The following is a 5,752-nucleotide window of genomic DNA, read 5'->3' on the forward strand; positions in this document are numbered from 1 at the left end:
CAGGAAAATTCAGATGCAAAACTAATAATGAAGGCACACTGTCCTTTCAACAGATTCTAAATGAGCTCTAATTTTCTTATATCTACCATTCCTAAACTATATAAATTTCAACTAAGCAGAAGAAAGTGACATGCTAGCACAATTGTTATTCCAAACAGGCCCAGCTGCTTGCTCACCTTAATTAGACCTAATCCCAAAAGGGACCCAATCTTTCCTTATTTTCTTCTATGAGCTCACCTGATTTCCCTCAACTTTTCTTTTCTAATAGATTTTGCTGTAACCTTTCAGCAACTGTCGTTTTAGATACTCTCCCAGGAATCACAACTGCTCTGGTTTCCTTGCCAAACAGAACTTGAGCTTATGAGGCACAGAGAAAGATAAAATTGGGGTACTGATCTAAAAGATAGGGTGCTTCAAGGAAATGTTGAACTTAGCCACCTTCCAGTGAATCTAATGTGTTTGTGTATATGTGTGTAATATGTGATGTACATATATATGTGTGTGTTGATATTTGGAATTTTAGAATGCCAGAGCCTGGTGGAGCATTGAGATAATTTTGTCATGCCCTCTATTGAATGGCTTTTGAAGTGGCTTTAAATAAAATGGTGAAAAATAAATATTAAAGGCTCCACCTGATTCAGAGAGCTGAGGTGGTCCTACAAGTTGTAAAAGTAGTTAACCCTCCTGAAAATGTATCCTGTGTGACAATCCTGCAGCTGTCTGTGGTGGCCACTTTTGTTGGGCATTAAACTCCATGAGAACTTAACTTGTCTCCCCAAACTGCTTTTATGCCTCATGTGATCATTACAAATAGGAAGTGTTCCTTAAATATTTGTAATAATGATTTGGCTTCAAGGAATAGGAATAAAACCACATTGAATATTAGATCTGGAAGAGATACAGGATACCCTCAAAGAGGGGAGTTTGTTCAACTTTTCTAGGCTACAAATCAACCCAGTAAATATATATTGGAAAACAGGATAGACCAGGTGATATGTTTTGTGCTATGCGCTGTATAGGAAGTACAAAATGGAGCCCTACTCTCAAAACAATAGAAATTTTGAGGGAAAAGTTGGGACTAAATATATAGTATGAAACAAAGTACACAGTAGATAATGCGTTGTCCATTGTTTAGTATGTGGTAGAGAAGTTCCGATGTAGAGGAATTCAGAGAAGGAAGATATGCCTGGGAGCTGAAAAGACTACAGGATTCTTCACAGAGAAGATAAAGTTTAATCAAACTTTGAAGGCTGAGTAATATTTGGGAAGATAAACAGGCAAAGCATTATAAGTTAACCCAATAAAACCTCAAAGTGCATATGCTAGCAGTGAGTGTTCCAGAAAAGTGAAATAACTTAACAAAGCTTATTCTGACCATCCAGTCTGCACTGATCTCTCAACTAAAAGCTGATAGCACTTACTTCTCATCTGATTTATATTCCTATATTGCCACTCAAATCTTGAATCTTTATTCAACACTTCATGCATATATATCATGTCTTCCCAAATAGCAGCAAACTCCTGAGGGCAAGAGCAGCATATAATATTCTTTATGTTCCCTGCAAATGCATTATGCATTCCCCATATCCCCCAATGCAATAAATAAGTAGAAATATAAATATAAGCTGCATTGATTAAACAATGAGCACAAGGAGATAAAGGAAAGAAAGGAAGAGAAAATGCAGAGAAGGGAGGGAAAGGAAGAAAGGAGTACAGTTGTCCAGTGAATGACATCAAATTAAAATGTACAATCCAGACAGAGGAAATGTTCTTTCTTCTCCTTCCACAAATGCCTTCACCTACCTTCATCAGATAGTTTGGCAATAACCTTATCTATCACCCAATATACTATGAGTTTTGTCACACAACCACTATTTTGAAAGAACAATGAGACAAATTAGATATAAATAATTATACATGAAATGGAAAAGGAAAACCATTACAAATGAATCTGGTAATGGGAAGCACCTCCATTCTTTCCCTCAACACTCATATCTTTAGTGGAGACCCTTACATCTGCTTCTTTTTCGCTATATTTGTGGAAGGTCTTTATTAAGGAAAACAAAAAATTTGAAAGATTAATCCAGTCAATGCCAGATGCCTTCCAGATAGCTATTTTTACAAAAGTAGAGTCACATTTGGGCAAACACCTCTATTCTAGTTCCATTAACAAAGATCCTCAAAAACCAGACCACTTGTACTTCATTTTCTTGTCTTTTATTTTTATTTTTCCTTCTCCTAGTGTCTCTTTTCTGGGTGTGCAGAAATAACAGGCTGTCAGTGTCACCTTTACAAAGGCAGAACTTCAGTTTGGGCAAGTGTAACTATTCCCAGAGTAAGTTGCCAGACAGGCATTCACTCAAATTAGCTTTACAAAAAAGTTGTCACATCTGTGTATGTGGGCTGTCTTTGGAGTGTAGAAAGAAAGAAAGCAGGGAAACATATTCTTTCAAAAATCTGCCACTGCAAATTCCTGCCTCCCATTCTCATATTTTGCTTTTTAAAAAAGAGAAGAGAGGCAGTATGTACTTATATGGTGGTGGGGAAAAGAGGTGAAGGAACTGAGAGAGAGAGGCAGACAGATAGACAGACAGAAAGAGAGAGAGACTGGTATTTTCCTAAGATTCACTAGAAAAAATATCCTGCTATCTGACAATGCAAAATAACAGCACACATCTTTCCTCTCCCCCCATCTACTCCACAGAAGGCTTTGCAAGGCAGATGTAGCATTTTCAGAAGGAGTCACCCACCAGGAAGGAAGGGAGGCAGGAGGTAGGAGCAACAGTTGTGCCACTCATACATATTCATGACATTTGCAACTGAGAGCTTCATGATTTTAAACTAGCAAGTGAACATCTAAGACACACACAGTTCCATCATTTTCAGGATTATTACAAAGGCATAGCAACCTACTGATAATTAATTTCTGATCTCATGTGATCAAGAAAAAGAAAGTAGTACAAAAACTAAGGAACAAGAAGACTCAATTGTCAAGGACCATTCAAATCACATTCCCAGGCTTCCATGCCTACACATCAAAAGATAGTTGGTCCTGCATTAAATGGAATAATGGTAGGCATGATCCCTGAATTTACATTTAGTTAGTCTAGTTGGAGAGACCAAATGCACATGAACTGATAGGTGTACATACAAAACAAGTTATAGATAGAATATATAAATTAGAAACCTAGATGGATGAGAACATAATCATCCTCCAAAGAGGATTTACCACATTCCCCATTCTCCAATACCAATGTTTAAACAACAACAACAAAAAAAACATCTCCTAACTTGTATTTCTTTGGAGTCTGATAGTCCTGTCTTATATAATTTAGTAGATAGGCTTATTCCAAATTTGTAGGAAGACTCATTCATTCAATAATAACTGAATGAGCACCTTTCATGGGCAAGGCTCTGAAAGAAACATTTTGGGGAGTACATGATGTACAGAATACAGTTCTATTATCATGGAGCTGGAAGTCTGGAGATTTATGAAATATAGAGAAATATGTTTTTCTCTCTCTTCTTGCTGGGCTGGAATGAAAGAATCTTGAAGGAAACCTGGGAAAGTAAGTTGGTATTGATTCTTGCCCCACTGCCTCCGCCCCCCTAGCTACAACAAAGTAGCAAAGTGCCTCTCCCAATGCTAGAAGGAAATAACACAATCACTCTTGGAAGGGCTTCTCTTGACAAAGATTTGAGTTTTACTACTCTGCTTTAATATTATTTCTTAAGAGGCTCTCCCTGACCGCTAGACTTTATCATACTACTCTATTATTCATTTTCATAACATCCTGCATTTTTCTCTTTATTTTACCAACTATATCGCTTCTCGGCCTTTTGGCTAAGATCAAGTGTATTTTACCAACTATAATCAAATAATTATAGTAATTATTTGTTAAAAGGCCATGTGCCCCACTATTTTGTAAACTCATTGAGGACACAGACTTCATTTTCTTCACTCCCCTGTTTCTATCACTAAGCAGAGTGCTCTGTGCATGATTCTTCCTCGACAGGTACTAATTGAATAGAAAAGTTAAAAAGGATGTGTATATAATTAGTTTACCAATTTTTGATATGGCAGTAATTCTGAGATGCCCATTAAAATGTATCACTATTCAATGTTTTTGGAGTCTTAATTGCACTAAACATTAGGAAAAAGCAAACAAATTCTCATCTGAGGTGTTCTTAAATACCACAAATTCTAAAAAAGGGGTTTCCAGTTTCTAGAATACAGATTTCTCCAAACAGGCTGTGATCACATGCATTGGTGATTCCACTTCTACAGCTGCATTTCTTCTTTTGAATGACTTGGATATTATACATGGAAGTAAATTTAGCTTCTTCTCTAAATCCCACATTTACAAATATGGAAATAAAAATTCTGAGATTGTGACAGTATTTCTCAAAGAGAAAGACTGATAATCAGTGATTATCTACATGTGTCAGGCTGGTTAATGAACAGGTTGAAACCAAAACATAAGTTTATGAGAGCTAATCAGTCTCTGAGTTCTCAGGCACATGGTGTTGCTCCAGTCACTTATTTTTAAGGGCAAATGAGATCAGAAAATGGAGAATACCTTTGAGATGTCTTCCCTGACAGCTAACTTTTTTCTTCCTCATGTTCTCTTGTTTCCTTCTCTTCCAACTTTATCTGATAATTTATAGGTCACCACCGCAAAAAAAAAAAAAAAAATTACAGTATTTCAGGAAAGGCAGACTGTATGTCAATACATCAAAAAAATTAGGTGATCACATTCAAGTAAGGTTTGCTTAAACACAGAGTAATATCAGGTCTTTGGAATATTCCGATAGGTCATTCAATCAAAATAGTCAATCCATTTGATAATGAGGAGACAATCAGCAAAATAAAATATATTTGCAAATTATACTTGGTTTATATTTTAAGTTTAGTTTTATATATTTTATTTTTATTTTAAAATTATTTATTTTAATAAGATGGAATTTTAGGAACTTAGATAAGTCCTTGGTTTCTGAGAAGCCTTTAATTTTAAGCTACAGGTCTCATATTTTAATGCAAAAAGTAAGACTTTTGTAAAGGAAGTACTGGTGTCTTACATTCAATATTGTATTCAGCACTTAATGAAGACAGATCATGGAATGCACCATATTTGAAATGTTCAAACACCATACAAAAATATTTGATCTATTAACTTCTGTTACAATGTTGCTAATAATTCATGAACCAGCCATCCCATCAAGTCAACAAATACTTGAGTGTGCATCATATACACTGTACCTATAGTCTCTCTGTTTGAACTGCAGGGTGGCTTACAAGCAAACCTGACAATCTTCTCCACAAATATTGGAAGGCCATGTGCATATGTATTTCCCCTTCATTCCAACTGTCTTATTTATTTTTATTTATTTATACTTCTCAATTTTCGTTAGCTGCCTCAGATACTTGGTGTAACGAGGTGAATATCCTTTTTGGGATATATAAAATTAATGACTCAGATTTTCCTGAGCCAATCTCAGTTTAAAATATTCTGCTCCACTTTTCCTTACAAGGTATCAAAATATTTATGGCAGGCCACTATTTTATAAATAATTAAATGAATCATAACAGTAAGTATTAAAATTTATATTAGTTTCTATATATCAAAAGTCACAAAACGATATGGAATTATAGGCCAAAACCAAGGTCTGACTTTTTCACAAAAATGAGACTTGCTAGAATGTACTGTGTACATTCATTGCAAGCAGAAGCCTTTCTACCTGATGCTGGATC

The 5,752-nt window shown here is 35.5% G+C and overlaps 1 pseudogene; it reads left to right on the forward strand.

Moving 5' to 3' along the window:
* Positions 1–3,824: 3,824 nt before the first annotated feature.
* On the forward strand, positions 3,825–3,951 carry LOC115863635 (U2 spliceosomal RNA; annotated as a pseudogene).
* The last annotated feature ends 1,801 nt before the right edge of the window (positions 3,952–5,752 follow it).

The sequence above is a fragment of the Globicephala melas genome, chromosome 13 (genome assembly GCF_963455315.2).
Source record: "Globicephala melas chromosome 13, mGloMel1.2, whole genome shotgun sequence".
Lineage (NCBI taxonomy): Eukaryota > Metazoa > Chordata > Mammalia > Artiodactyla > Delphinidae > Globicephala > Globicephala melas.